The sequence below is a fragment of the Scyliorhinus torazame genome, chromosome 14, assembly GCF_047496885.1.
Source record: "Scyliorhinus torazame isolate Kashiwa2021f chromosome 14, sScyTor2.1, whole genome shotgun sequence".
Taxonomy (NCBI): Eukaryota; Metazoa; Chordata; class Chondrichthyes; order Carcharhiniformes; family Scyliorhinidae; genus Scyliorhinus; species Scyliorhinus torazame.
In genome coordinates, this window is record NC_092720.1 from 168,251,421 (window position 1) to 168,269,507 (window position 18,087).

The following is an 18,087-nucleotide window of genomic DNA, read 5'->3' on the forward strand; positions in this document are numbered from 1 at the left end:
GATTAATATAGAATCTGACAGACAGGATCACACGGCTCTTACTGAGGTTAATATAGAATCTGACAAAGAGGATCACACGGCTCTTACTGAGATTAATATAGAATCTGACAGAGAGGATCACACGCTCTTACTGAGATTAATATAGAATCTGACAGAGAGGATCACACGGCTCTTACTGAGATTAATATAGAATCTGACAGAGATGATCACACGGCTCTTACAGAGATTAATATAGAATCTGACAGAGCTGATCACACGGCTCTTACTGAGATTAATATGGGATCTAACCGAGAGGATCACACGGCTCTTACTGAGATTAATATAGAATCTGACAGAGTGGATCACACGGCTCTTACAGAGATTAATATAGAATCTGACAGAGAGGATCACACGACTCTTACTGAGATTAATATAGAATCTGACAGATAGGATCACACGGCTCTTACTGAGATTAATATAGAATCTGACAGAGAGGATCACACGGCTTCTACTGAGATTAATATAGAATCTGACAGAGAGGTTCACACGGCTCTCACTGAGATTTGTATAGAATCTGACAGAGAGGACCACACGGCTCTTACAGAGATTAATATAGAATCCGAGAGAGAGGATCACACGGCTCTTACTGAGGTTAATATAGAATCTGACAGTGGGGATCACACGGCTCTTACAGAGATTAATATAGAATCTGGCAGTGGGGCTCACACGGCTCTTACAGAGATTAATATAGAATCTGACAGAGAGGATCACACGGCTCTTACAGAGATTAATACATAATCTGACAGGGTAGATCACACGGCTCTTACTGAGATTAATATAGAATCTGACAGAGAGGATCACACGGCTCTTACAGAGATTAATACATAATCTGACAGGGTAGATCACACGGCTCTTACTGAGATTAATATAGAATCCGACAGAGAGGATCACACGGCTCTTACTGAGATTAATTTAGAATCTGACAGAGTGGATCACACGGCTCTTACAGAGATTAATATAGAATCGGACAGAGAGGATCACACGGCTCTTACTGAGATTAATATAGAATCTGACAGAGAGGTTCACACGGCTCTTACTGAAATTAATATAGAATCTGACAGAGTGGATCACACGGCTCTTACTGATATTAATATAGAATCTGACAGAGAGGATCACACGGCTCTTACTGAGATTACTATAGAATCTGACAGAATGGATCACACGGCTCTTACTGAGATTAATATAGAATCTGCCAGGGAGGATCACACGGCTCTTACTGAGATTACTATAGAATCTGACAGAGTGGATCACACGGCTCTTACAGAGATTAATATAGAATCTGACAGAGAGGATCACACGGATCTTACTGAGATTAATATAGAATCTGACAGAGAGGATCACACGGCTCTTACTGATATTAATATAGAATCTGACAGAGAGGATCACACGGCTCTTACTGATATTAATATAGAATCTGACAGAGAGGATCACACGGCTCTTACTGAGATTAATATAGAATCTGACAGACAGGATCACACGGCTCTTACTGAGGTTAATATAGAATCTGACAAAGAGGATCACACGGCTCTTACTGAGATTAATATAGAATCTGACAGAGAGGATCACACGGATCTTACTGAGATTAATATAGAATCTGACAGAGAGGATCACACGGCTCTTACAGAGATTAATATAGAATCTGACAGAGCTGATCACACGGCTCTTACTGAGATTAATATAGAATCTGACAGAGAGGATCACACGGCTCTTACTGAGATTAATATAGAATCTGACAGAGAGGAACACACGGCTCTTACAGAGATTAATATAGAATCTGACAGAGCTGATCACACGGCTCTTACTGAGATTAATATAGAATCTGACAGAGTGGATCACACGACTCTTACTGAGATTAATATAGAATCTGACAGAGAGGATCACACGGCTCTTACTGAGATTAATATAGAATCAGACATAGTGGATCACACGGCTCTTACTGAGATTAATATAGAATCTGACAGAGCTGATCACACGGCTCTTACTGAGATTAATATAGAATCTGACAGAGTGGATCACACGGCTCTTACAGAGATTAATATAGAATCTGACTGAGAGGATCACACGGCTCTTACTGAGATTAATATAGAATCTGATAGTGAGGAGCACACGACTCTTACTGAGATTAATATAGAATCTGACAGAGAGGATCACACGGCTCTTACTGAGATTAATATAGAATCTGACATAGTGGATCACACGGCTCTCACTGAGATTAATGTAGAATCTGAAAGAGAGGATCACACGGCTCTTACTGAGATTAATATAGAATCTGACAGAGTGGATCACACTGCTCTTACTGAGATTAATATAGAATCTGACAGAGAGGATCATACGGCTCTTACTGATATTAATATAGAATCTGACAGAGAGGATCACACGGCTCTTACTGATATTAATATAGATTCCGACAGAGAGGATCACACGGCTCTTACTGAGATTAATATAGAATCTGACAGAGTGGATCACACGGCTCTTACAGAGATGAATATAGAATCGGACAGAGAGGATCACACGGCTCTTACTGAGATTAATATAGAATCTGACAGAGAGGTTCACACGGCTCTTACTTAGATTAATATAGAATCTGACAGAGTGGATCACACGGCTCTCACTGAGATTAATATAGAATCTGACTGCGAGGATCACACGGCTCTTACTGAGATTAATATAGAATCTGCCAGGGAGGATCACACGGCTCTTACTGAGATTACTATAGAATCTGACAGAGTGGATCACACGGCTCTTACAGAGATTAATATAGAATCTGACAGAGAGGATCACACGGCTCTTACTGACATTAATATAGAATCTGTCAGAGAGGATCACACGGCTCTTACTGAGATTAATATAGAATCTGACAGAGAGGATCACACGGCTCTTACTGATATTAATATAGAATCTGACAGAGAGGATCACACGGCTCTTACTGAGATTAATATAGAATCTGACAGACAGGATCACACGGCTCTTACTGAGGTTAATATAGAATCTGACAAAGAGGATCACACGGCTCTTACTGAGATTAATATAGAATCTGACAGAGAGGATCACACGGCTCTTACTGAGATTAATATAGAATCTGACAGAGAGGATCACACGGCTCTTACAGAGATTAATATAGAATCTGACAGAGAGGATCACACGGCGCTTACTGAGATTAATATAGAATCTGACAGAGAGGATCACACGGCTCTTACTGAGATTAATATGGGATCTGACCGAGAGGATCACACGGCTCTTACTGAGATTAATATAGAATCTGACAGAGTGGATCACACGGCTCTTACAGAGATTAATATAGAATCTGACAGAGAGGATCACACGGCTTTTACTGAGATTAATATAGAATCTGACAGATAGGATCACACGGCTCTTACTGAGATTAATATAGAATCTGACAGAGAGGATCACACGGCTTCTACTGAGATTAATATAGAATCTGACAGAGAGGATCTCACGGCTCTTACTGGGATTAATATAGAATCTGACAGAGAGGATCACATGGCTCTTACTGAGATTAATATAGAATCTGACAGAGAGGATCACATGGCTCTTACTGAGATTAATATAGAATCTGACAGAGAGGATCACATGGCTCTTACTGAGATTAATATAGAATCTGACAGAGAGGATCACACGGCTCTTACAGAGATTAATATAGAATCTGACAGAGAGGATCACACGGCTCTTACTGAGATTAATATAGAATCTAACAGAGAGGGTCACACGCCTCTTACAGAGATTAATATAGAATCTGACAGAGAGGATCACACGGCTCTTACTGAGAGGAATATAGAATCTGACAGAGAGGATCACACGGTTCTTACTGAGATTAATATAGAATCTGACAGAGAGGATCACACGGCCCTTACTGAGATTAATATAGAATCTGACTGTGAGGATCACACGGCTCTTACTGAGATTAATATAGAATCTGACAGAGAGGATCACACGGCTCTTACTGAGATTAATATAGTATCTGACAGAGAGGATCACACGGCTCTTACTGAGATTAATATAGAATCTGACAGAGAGGTTCACTCGGCTCTTACTGAGATTAATATAGAATCTGACAGAGAGGATCACACAGCTCTTACATAGATTCATATAGAATCTGACAGAGAGGTTCACACGGCTCTCACTGAGATTTGTATAGAATCTGACAGAGAGGACCACACGGCTCTTACAGAGATTAATATAGAATCCGAGAGAGAGGATCACACGGCTCTTACTGAGATTAATATAGAATCTGACAGTGGGGATCACACGGCTCTTACAGAGATTGATATAGAATCTGACAGTGGGGATCACACGGCTCTTACAGAGATTAATATAGAATCTGACAGAGCTGATCACACGGCTCTTACTGAGATTAATATGGGATCTGACCGAGAGGATCACACGGCTCTTACTGAGATTAATATAGAATCTGACAGAGTGGATCACACGGCTCTTACAGAGATTAATATAGAATCTGACAGAGAGGATCACACGGCTCTTACTGAGATTAATATAGAATCTGACAGATAGGATCACACGGCTCTTACTGAGATTAATATAGAATCTGACAGAGAGGATCACACGGCTTCTACTGAGATTAATATAGAATCTGACAGAGAGGATCTCACGGCTCTTACTGGGATTAATATAGAATCTGACAGAGAGGATCACATGGCTCTTACTGAGATTAATATAGAATCTGACAGAGAGGATCACACGGCTCTTACAGAGATTAATATAGAATCTGACAGAGAGGATCACACGGCTCTTACTGAGATTAATATAGAATCTGACAGAGAGGATCACACGGCTCTTACTGAGAGTAATATAGAATCTGACAGAGAGGATCACACAGTTCTTACTGAGATTAATATAGAATCTGACAGAGAGGATCACACGGCTCTTACTGAGATTAATATAGAATCTGACTGTGAGGATCACACGGCTCTTACTGAGATTAATATAGAATCTGACAGAGAGGATGACACGGCTCTTACTGAGATTAATATAGTATCTGACAGAGAGGATCACACGGCTCTTACTGAGATTAATATAGAATCTGACAGAGAGGTTCACACGGCTCTTACTGAGATTAATATAGAATCTGACAGAGAGGATCACACGGCTCTTACTGAGATTAATATAGAATCTGACAGAGAGGATCTCACGGCTCTTACATAGATTCATATAGAATCTGACAGAGAGGTTCACACGGCTCTCACTGAGATTTGTATAGAATCTGACAGAGAGGACCACACGGCTCTTACAGAGATTAATATAGAATCCGAGAGAGAGGATCACACGGCTCTTACTGAGATTAATATAGAATCTGACAGAGAGAATCACACGGCTCTTACAGAGATTAATATAGAATCTGACAGAGAGGATCACACGGCTCTTACTGAGATTAATATAGAATCTGACAGAGAGGATCACACGGCTCTTACTGAGATTAATATAGAATCTGACAGAGAGGATCACACGGCTCTTACTGAGATTAATATAGAATCTGACAGAGAGAATCACACGGCTCTTACAGAGATTAATATAGAATCTGACAGAGAGGATCACACGGCTCTTACTGAGATTAATATAGAATCTGACAGAGAGGATCACACGGCTCTTACTGAGATTAATATAGAATCTGACAGAGAGGATCACACGGCTCTTACAGAGATTAATATAGAATCTGACAGAGAGGATCACACGGCTCTTACTGAGATTAATATAGAATCTGACAGAGGGGATCACACGGCTCTTACAGAGATTAATATAGAATCTGACAGAGAGGATCACACGGCGCTTACTGAGATTAATATAGAATCTGACAGAGAGGATCACACGGCTCTTACAGAGATTAATATAGAATCTGACAGAGAGGATCACACGGCGCTTACAGAGATTAATATAGAATCTGACAGAGAGGATCACACGGCTCTTACAGAGATTAATATAGAATCTGACAGAGAGGATCACACGGCTCTTACAGAGATTAATATAGAATCTGACAGTGGGGATCACACGGCTCTTACAGAGATTAATATAGAATCTGACAGAGAGGATCACATGGCTCTTACAGAGATTAATACATAATCTGACAGAGAGGATCACACGGCTCTTACTGAGATTAATATAGAATCTGACAGAGAGGATCACACGGCTCTTACAGAGATTAATATAGAATCTGACAGAGAGGATCACATGGCTCTTACTGAGATTAATATAGAATCTGACAGAGAGGATCACACGGCTCTTACTGAGATTAATATAGAATCTGACAGAGAGGATCACACGGCTCTTACTGAGATTAATATAGAATCTGACAGAGAGGATCACACGGCTCATACTGAGATTAATATAGAATCTGACAGAGAGGATCACACGGCTCTTACAGAGATTAATATAGAATCTGACAGAGAGGATCACACGGCTCTTACTGAGATTAATATAGAATCTGACAGTGAGGATCACACGGCTCTTACTGAGATTAATATAGAATCTGACAGAGAGGATCACACGGCTCTTACTGAGATTAATATAGAATCTGACAGAGAGAATCACACGGCTCTAACTGAGATTAATATAGAATCTGACAGAGAGGATCACACGGCTCTTACTGAGATTAATATAGAATCTGACAGAGAGAATCACACGGCTCTCACTGAGATTAATATAGAATCTGACAGAGAGGATCACACGGCTCTCACTGAGATTCATATAGAATCTGACAGAGAGGATCACACGGCTCTTACTGAGATTAATATAGAATCTGACAGAGAGGATCACACGGCTCTCACTGAGATTCATATAGAATCTGACAGAGAGGATCACACGGCTCTTACTGAGATTAATATAGAATCTGACAGAGAGGATCACACGGCTCTTACTGTGATTAATATAGAATCTGACAGAGAGGGTCAGACGGCTCTTACTGAGATTAATATAGAATCTGACAGAGAGGATCACACGGCTCTTACTGAGATTAATATAGAATCTGACAGAGAGGATCACACGGCTCTCACTGAGATTCATATAGAATCTGACAGAGAGGATCACACGGCTCTTACTGAGATTAATATAGAATCTGACAGAGAGGATCACACGGCTCTTACTGTGATTAATATAGAATCTGACAGAGAGGGTCAGACGGCTCTTACTGAGATTAATATTGAATCTGACAGAGAGGATCACACGGCTCTTACTGAGATTAATATAGAATCTGACAGAGAGGATCACATGCCTCTTACTGAGATTAATATAGAATCTGACAGAGAGGATCACACGGCTCTTACTGAGATTAATATAGAATCTGACAGAGGATCACACGGCTCTCACTGAGATTAATATAGAATCTGACAGAGAGGATCACCTGCCTCTTACTGAGATTAATATGGGATCTGACAGAGGATCACACGGCTCTCACTGAGATTAATATAGAATCTGACAGAGAGGATCACACGGCTCTTACTGAGATTAATATAGAATCTGACAGAGAGGATCACACGGCTCTCACTGAGATTAATATAGAATCTGACAGAGAGGATCACACGGCTCTTACTGAGATTAATATAGAATCTGACAGAGGATCACACGGCTCTCACTGAGATTAATATAGAATCTGACAGAGAGGATCACACGGCTCTTACTGAGATTAATATAGAATCTGACAGAGAGGATCACATGCCTCTTACTGAGATTAATATAGAATCTGACAGAGAGGATCACACGGCTCTTACTGAGATTAATATAGAATCTGACAGAGGATCACACGGCTCTCACTGAGATTAATATAGAATCTGACAGAGAGGATCACATGCCTCTTACTGAGATTAATATGGGATCTGACAGAGGATCACACGGCTCTCACTGAGATTAATATAGAATCTGACAGAGAGGATCACACGCTCTTACTGAGATTAATATAGAATCTGACAGAGGATCACACGGCTCTCACTGAGATTAATATTGAATCTGACAGAGAGAATCACACGGCTCTTACTGAGATTAATATAGAATCTGACAGAGTGGATCACACGGCTCTCACTGAGATTAATATAGAATCTGACAGAGAGGATCACACGGCTCTTACTGAGATTAATATAGAATCTGACAGAGAGGATCACACGGCTCTTACAGAGATTAATATAGAATCTGACAGAGAGAATCACACTGCTCTTACTGAGATTAATATAGAATCTGACAGAGAGGATCACACGGCTCTTACTGAGATTAATATAGAATCTGACAGAGAGGATCACACGGCTCTTACTGAGATTAATATAGAATCTGACAGAGAGAATCACACTGCTCTTACTGAGATTAATATAGAATCTGACAGAGAGGATCACACGGCTCTTACAGAGATTAATATAGAATCTGACAGAGAGAATCACACTGCTCTTACTGAGATTAATATAGAATCTGACAGAGAGGATCACACGGCTCTTACTGAGATTAATATAGAATCTGACAGAGAGGATCACACGGCTCTGACAGAGATTAATATAGAATCTGACAGAGAGGATCACACGACTCTTACTGAGAATAATATAGAATCTGACAGAGAGGATCACACGGCTCTTACTGAGATTAATATAGAATCTGACAGAGAGGATCACACGGCTCTTACTGAGATTAATATCGAATCTGACAGAGAGGATCACACGGCTCTTACTGAGATTAATATAGAATCTGACAGCGAGGATCACACGGCTCTTACTGAGAATAATATAGAATCTGACAGAGAGGATCACACGGCTCTTACTGAGATTAATATAGAATCTGACAGAGAGGATCACACGGCTCTTACTGATATTAATATAGAATCTGACAGAGAGGATCACACGGCTCTGACTGAGATTAATATAGAATCTGACAGAGAGGATCACACGGCTCTTACTGAGATTAATATAGAATATGACAGAGAGGATCACACGGCTCTGACTGAGATTAATATAGAATCTGACAGAGAGGATCACATGGCTCTTACAGAGTTTAATATAGAATCTGACAGAGAGGATCACACGGCTCTTACTGAGATTAATATAGAATCTGACAGAGAGGATCACACGGCTCTTACAGAGTTTAATATAGAATCTGACAGAGTGGATCTCACGACTCTTACTGAGATTAATATAGAATCTGACAGAGAGGATCACACGGCTCTTACTGAGATTAATATAGAATCTGACAGAGAGGATCACACGGCTCTTACTGAGATTAATATCGAATCTGACAGAGAGGATCACACGGCTCTTACTGATATTAATATAGAATCTGACAGAGAGGATCACACGGCTCTTACTGAGATTAATATAGAATCTGACAGAGAGGATCACACGGCGCTTACAGAGATTAATATAGAATCTGACAGAGAGGATCACACGGCTCTTACAGAGATTAATATAGAATCTGACAGAGAGGATCACACGGCTCTTACAGAGATTAATATAGAATCTGACAGTGGGGATCACACGGCTCTTACAGAGATTAATATAGAATCTGACAGAGAGGATCACATGGCTCTTACAGAGATTAATACATAATCTGACAGAGAGGATCACACGGCTCTTACTGAGATTAATATAGAATCTGACAGAGAGGATCACACGGCTCTTACAGAGATTAATATAGAATCTGACAGAGAGGATCACATGGCTCTTACTGAGATTAATATAGAATCTGACAGAGAGGATCACACGGCTCTTACTGAGATTAATATAGAATCTGACAGAGAGGATCACACGGCTCTTACTGAGATTAATATAGAATCTGACAGAGAGGATCACACGGCTCATACTGAGATTAATATAGAATCTGACAGAGAGGATCACACGGCTCTTACAGAGATTAATATAGAATCTGACAGAGAGGATCACACGGCTCTTACTGAGATTAATATAGAATCTGACAGTGAGGATCACACGGCTCTTACTGAGATTAATATAGAATCTGACAGAGAGGATCACACGGCTCTTACTGAGATTAATATAGAATCTGACAGAGAGAATCACACGGCTCTAACTGAGATTAATATAGAATCTGACAGAGAGGATCACACGGCTCTGACTGAGATTAATATAGAATCTGACAGTGAGGATCACACGGCTCTTACTGAGATTAATATAGAATCTGACAGAGAGGATCACACGGCTCTTACTGAGATTAATATAGAATCTGACAGTGAGGATCACACGGCTCTAACTGAGATTAATATAGAATCTGACAGTGAGGATCACACGGCTCTAACTGAGATTAATATAGAATCTGACAGTGAGGATCACAAGGCTCTTACTGAGATTAATATAGAATCTGACAGAGAGGATCACACGGCTCTTACTGAGATTAATATAGAATCTGACAGAGAGGATCACACGACTCTTACAGAGATTAATATAGAATCTGACAGAGAGGATCACACGGCTCTCACTGAGATTAATATAGAATCTGACAGAGAGGATCACACGGCTCTCACTGAGATTCATATAGAATCTGACAGAGAGGATCACACGGCTCTTACTGAGATTAATATAGAATCTGACAGAGAGGATCACACGGCTCTCACTGAGATTCATATAGAATCTGACAGAGAGGATCACACGGCTCTTACTGAGATTAATATAGAATCTGACAGAGAGGATCACACGGCTCTTACTGTGATTAATATAGAATCTGACAGAGAGGGTCAGACGGCTCTTACTGAGATTAATATTGAATCTGACAGAGAGGATCACACGGCTCTTACTGAGATTAATATAGAATCTGACAGAGAGGATCACATGCCTCTTACTGAGATTAATATAGAATCTGACAGAGAGGATCACACGGCTCTTACTGAGATTAATATAGAATCTGACAGAGGATCACACGGCTCTCACTGAGATTAATATAGAATCTGACAGAGAGGATCACCTGCCTCTTACTGAGATTAATATGGGATCTGACAGAGGATCACACGGCTCTCACTGAGATTAATATAGAATCTGACAGAGAGGATCACACGCTCTTACTGAGATTAATATAGAATCTGACAGAGGATCACACGGCTCTCACTGAGATTAATATAGAATCTGACAGAGAGGATCACACGGCTCTTACTGAGATTAATATAGAATCTGACAGAGAGGATCACATGCCTCTTACTGAGATTAATATAGAATCTGACAGAGAGGATCACACGGCTCTTACTGAGATTAATATAGAATCTGACAGAGGATCACACGGCTCTCACTGAGATTAATATAGAATCTGACAGAGAGGATCACATGCCTCTTACTGAGATTAATATGGGATCTGACAGAGGATCACACGGCTCTCACTGAGATTAATATAGAATCTGACAGAGAGGATCACACGCTCTTACTGAGATTAATATAGAATCTGACAGAGGATCACACGGCTCTCACTGAGATTAATATAGAATCTGACAGAGAGGATCACACGGCTCTTACTGAGATTAATATAGAATCTGACAGAGAGGATCACATGCCTCTTACTGAGATTAATATAGAATCTGACAGAGAGGATCACACGGCTCTTACTGAGATTAATATAGAATCTGACAGAGGATCACACGGCTCTCACTGAGATTAATATAGAATCTGACAGAGAGGATCACACGGCTCTTACTGAGATTAATATAGAATCTGACAGAGAGGATCACACGGCTCTTACTGAGATTAATATAGAATCTGACAGAGAGGATCACACGGCTCTTACAGAGATTAATATAGAATCTGACAGAGGATCACACGGCTCTCACTGAGATTAATATAGAATCTGACAGAGAGGATCACACGGCTCTTACTGAGATTAATATAGAATCTGACAGAGAGGATCACACGGCTCTTACTGAGATTAATATAGAATCTGACAGAGAGGATCACACGGCTCTTACTGAGATTAATATAGAATCTGACAGAGAGGATCACACGGCTCTTACAGACATTAATATAGAATCTGACAGAGAGGATCACACGGCTCTTACTGAGATTAATATAGAATCTGACAGACAGGATCACACGGCTCTCACTGAGATTAATATAGAATCTGACAGAGAGGATCACACGGCTCTTACTGAGATTAATATAGAATCTGACAGAGAGGATCACACGGCTCTTACTGAGATTAATATAGAATCTGACAGAGAGGATCACACGGCTCTTACAGAGATTAATATAGAATCTGACAGAGAGGATCACACGGCTCTTACTGATATTAATACAGAATCTGACAGAGAGGATCACAAGGTTCTTACTGAGATTAATATAGAATCTGACAGAGAGGATCACACGGCTCTTACTGAGATTAATATAGAATCTGACAGAGAGGATCACACGGCTCTTACAGAGATTAATATAGAATCTGACAGAGAGGATCACACGGCTCTTACAGAGATTAATATAGAATCTGACAGTGAGGATCACACGGCTCTTACTGAGATTAATATAGAATCTGACAGAGAGGATCACACGGCTCTTACTGAGATTAATATAGAATCTGACAGAGAGGATCACACGGCTCTTACTGAGATTAATATAGAATCTGACAGAGAGGATCACACGGCTCTTACTGAGATTAATATAGAATCTGACAGAGAGGATCACACGGCTCTTACTGATATTAATACAGAATCTGACAGAGAGGATCACAAGGTTCTTACTGAGATTAATATAGAATCTGACAGAGAGGATCACACGGCTCTTACTGAGATTAATATAGAATCTGACAGAGAGGATCACACGGCTCTTACTGAGATTAATATAGAATCTGACAGAGGATCACACGGCTCTCACTGAGATTAATATAGAATCTGACAGAGAGGATCACACGGCTCTTACTGAGATTAATATAGAATCTGACAGAGAGGATCACACGGCTCTTACTGAGATTAATATAGAATCTGACAGAGAGGATCACACGGCTCTTACAGAGATTAATATAGAATCTGACAGAGGATCACACGGCTCTCACTGAGATTAATATAGAATCTGACAGAGAGGATCACACGGCTCTTACTGAGATTAATATAGAATCTGACAGAGAGGATCACACGGCTCTTACTGAGATTAATATAGAATCTGACAGAGAGGATCACACGGCTCTTACTGAGATTAATATAGAATCTGACAGAGAGGATCACACGGCTCTTACAGACATTAATATAGAATCTGACAGAGAGGATCACACGGCTCTTACTGAGATTAATATAGAATCTGACAGACAGGATCACACGGCTCTCACTGAGATTAATATAGAATCTGACAGAGAGGATCACACGGCTCTTACTGAGATTAATATAGAATCTGACAGAGAGGATCACACGGCTCTTACTGAGATTAATATAGAATCTGACAGAGAGGATCACACGGCTCTTACAGAGATTAATATAGAATCTGACAGAGAGGATCACACGGCTCTTACTGATATTAATACAGAATCTGACAGAGAGGATCACAAGGTTCTTACTGAGATTAATATAGAATCTGACAGAGAGGATCACACGGCTCTTACTGAGATTAATATAGAATCTGACAGAGAGGATCACACGGCTCTTACAGAGATTAATATAGAATCTGACAGAGAGGATCACACGGCTCTTACAGAGATTAATATAGAATCTGACAGTGAGGATCACACGGCTCTTACTGAGATTAATATAGAATCTGACAGAGAGGATCACACGGCTCTTACTGAGATTAATATAGAATCTGACAGAGAGGATCACACGGCTCTTACTGAGATTAATATAGAATCTGACAGAGAGGATCACACGGCTCTTACTGAGATTAATATAGAATCTGACAGAGAGGATCACACGGCTCTTACTGATATTAATACAGAATCTGACAGAGAGGATCACAAGGTTCTTACTGAGATTAATATAGAATCTGACAGAGAGGATCACACGGCTCTTACTGAGATTAATATAGAATCTCACAGAGAGGATCACACGGCTCTTACTAAGATTAATATTGAATCTGACAGAGAGAATCACACGGCTCTTACTGAGATTAATATAGAATCTGACAGAGAGGATCACACGGCTCTTACTGAGATTAATATCGAATCTGACAGAGAGAATCACACGGCTCTTACTGAGATTAATACAGAATCTGACAGAGAGGATCACACGGCTCTCACTGAGATTAATATAGAATCTGACAGAGAGGATCACACGGCTCTTACTGAGATTAATATCGAATCTGACAGAGAGGATCACACGGCTCTTACTGAGATTAATATAGAATCTGACAGAGAGGATCACACGGCTCTTACTGAGATTAATATAGAATCTGACAGAGAGGATCACACGGCTCTGACTGAGATTAATATAGAATCTGACAGAGAGGATCACACGGCTCTTACTGAGATTAATATAGAATATGACAGAGAGGATCACACGGCTCTGACTGAGATTAATATAGAATCTGACAGAGAGGATCACATGGCTCTTACTGAGATTAATATAGAATCTGACAGAGAGGATCACACGGCTCTTACTGAGATTAATATCGAATCTGACAGAGAGGATCACACGGCTCTTACTGATATTAATATAGAATCTGACAGAGAGGATCACACGGCTCTTACTGAGATTAATATAGAATCTGACAGAGAGGATCACACGGCTCTTACTGATATTAATACAGAATCTGACAGAGAGGATCACACGGCTCTTACTGAGATTAATATAGAATCTGACCGAGAGGGTCAGACGGCTCTTACTGAGATTAATATAGAATCTGACAGCGAGGATCACACGGCTCTTACTGAGATTAATATCGAATCTGACAGAGAGAATCACACGGCTCTTACTGAGATTAATATAGAATCTGACAGAGAGGATCACACGGCTCTTACTGAGATTAATATAGAATCTGACAGAGAGGATCACACGGCTCTTACTGAGATTAATATAGAATCTGACAGAGAGGATCACACGGCTCTTACTGAGATTAATATAGAATCTGACAGTGAGGATCACACGACTCTTACTGAGATTAATATAGAATCTGACAGAGAGGATCACACGGCTCTTAATGAGATTAATATAGAATCTGACAGAGAGGATCACACGGCTCTTACTGAGATTAATATAGAATCTGACAGAGAGGATCACACGGCTCTTACTGAGATTAATATAGAATCTGACAGAGAGGATCACACGGCTCTTACTGAGATTAATATAGAATCTGACAGAGAGGATCACACGGCTCTTACTGAGATTAATATAGAATCTGACAGTGAGGATCACACGACTCTTACTGAGATTAATATAGAATCTGACAGAGAGGATCACACGGCTCTTACTGAGATTAATATAGAATCTGACAGAGAGGATCACACGGCTCTTACTGAGATTAATATAGAATCTGACAGAGAGGATCACACGGCTCTTACTGAGATTAATATAGAATCTGACAGAGAGGATCACACGGCTCTTACTGAGATTAATATAGAATCTGACAGTGAGGATCACACGACTCTTACTGAGATTAATATAGAATCTGACAGAGAGGATCACACGGCTCTTACTGAGATTAATATAGAATCTGACAGAGAGGATCACACGGCTCTTACTGAGATTAATATAGAATCTGACAGAGAGTTTAACACGGCTCTTACTGAGATTAATATAGAATCTGACAGAGAGGATCACACGGCTCTTACTGAGATTAATATAGAATCTGACAGTGAGGATCACACGACTCTTACTGAGATTAATATAGAATCTGACAGAGAGGATCACACGGCTCTTACTGAGATTAATATAGAATCTGACAGAGAGGATCACACGACTCTTACTGAGATTAATATAGAATCTGACAGAGAGTTTAACACGGCTCTTACTGAGATTAATATAGAATCTGACAGAGGGGGTCACACGGCTCTCACTGAGATTAATATAGAATCTGACAGAGAGGATCACACGGCTCTTACTGAGATTAATATAGAATCTGACAGAGAGGATCACACGGCTCTTACTGAGATTAATATAGAATCTGACAGAGAGGATCACACGGCTCTTACTGAGATTAATATAGAATCTGACAGAGGATCACACGGCTCTTACTGAGATTAATATAGAATCTGACAGAGAGGATCACACGGCTCTTACTGATATTAATATAGAATCTGACAGAGAGGATCACACGGCTCTTACTGAGATTAATATAGAATCGGACAGAGAGGATCACACGGCTCTTACTGAGATTAATATAGAATCTGACAGAGAGGATCACACGGCTCTTACAGAGATTAATATAGAATCTAACAGAGAGGATCACAAGGTTCTTACTGAGGTTAATATAGAATCTAACAGAGAGGATCACAAGGTTCTTACTGAGATTAATATAGAATCTGACAGAGAGGATCACACGGCTCTTACTGAGATTAATATAGAATCTGACAGAGAGGATCACACGGCTGTTACTGAGATTAATATAGAATCTGACAGAGAGGATCACACGGCTCTTACTGAGATTAATATAGAATCTGACAGAGAGGATCACACGGCTCTTACTGAGATTAATATAGAATCTGACAGAGTGGATCACATGGCTCTCACTGAGATTAATATAGAATCTGACAGAGTGGATCACATGGCTCTCACTGAGATTAATATAGAATCTGACAGAGTGGATCACACGGCTCTTACTGAGATTAATATAGAATCTGACAGAGAGGATCACACGTCTCTTACTGAGATTAATATAGAATCTGACAGAGAGGATCACATGGCTCTTACAGAGATTAATTTAGAATCTGACAGAGAGGATCACACGGCTCTTACTGAGATTAATATAGAATCTGACAGAGAGGATCACACGGCTGTTACTGAGATTAATATAGAATCTGACAGAGAGGATCACACGGCTCTTACTGAGATTAATATAGAATCTGACAGAGAGGATCACACGGCTCTTACAGAGATTAATATAGAATCTGACAGAGAGGATCACACGGCTCTTACTGAGATTAATATAGAATCTGACAGAGTGGATCACATGGCTCTCACTGAGATTAATATAGAATCTGACAGAGTGGATCACACGGCTCTTACTGAGATTAATATAGAATCTGACAGAGAGGATCACACGTCTCTTACTGAGATTAATATAGAATCTGACAGAGAGGATCACATGGCTCTTACAGAGATTAATATAGAATCTGACAGAGAGGATCACACGGCTCTTACTGAGATTAATATAGAATCTGACAGAGAGGATCACACGGCTCTTATTGAGATTAATATAGAATCTGACAGACAGGATCACACGGCTCTTACTGAGATTAATATAGAATCTGACAGAGAGGATCACACGGCTCTTACTGAGATTAATATTGAATCTGACAGAGAGGATCACACGGCTCCTACTGAGATTAATATAGAATCTGACAGAGAGGATCACACGGCTCTTACAGAGATTAATATAGAATCTGACAGAGAGGATCACACGGCTCTTACTGAGATTAATATAGAATCGGACAGAGAGGATCACACGGCTCTTACTGAGATTAATATAGAATCTGACAGAGAGGATCACACGGCTCTTACTGAGATTAATATAGAATCTGACAGAGAGGATCACACGGCTCTTACTGAGATTAATATAGAATCGGACAGAGAGGATCACACGGCTCTTACTGAGATTAATATAGAATCTGACAGAGAGGATCACACGGCTCTTACAGAGATTAATATAGAATCTGACAGAGAGGATCACACGGCTCTTACTGAGATTAATATAGAATCTGACAGAGAGGATCACACGGCTCTTACTGAGATTAATATAGAATCTGACAGACAGGATCACACGGCTCTTACTGAGATTAATATAGAATCTGACAAAGAGGATCACACGGCTCTTACTGAGATTAATATAGAATCTGACAGAGAGGATCACACGGCTCTTACTGAGATTAATATAGAATCTGACAGACAGGATCACACGGCTCTTACTGAGGTTAATATAGAATCTGACAAAGAGGATCACACGGCTCTTACTGAGATTAATATAGAATCTGACAGAGAGGATCACACGG

General features: G+C 40.1%; 1 protein-coding gene across 1 annotated transcript in view; it reads right to left on the reverse strand.

Annotated features, from left to right (window-relative positions):
- Positions 1–18,087, reverse strand: part of LOC140390198 (uncharacterized) — a 69,617-nt gene that overhangs the window by 16,098 nt on the left and 35,432 nt on the right. The window lies entirely within an intron of this gene.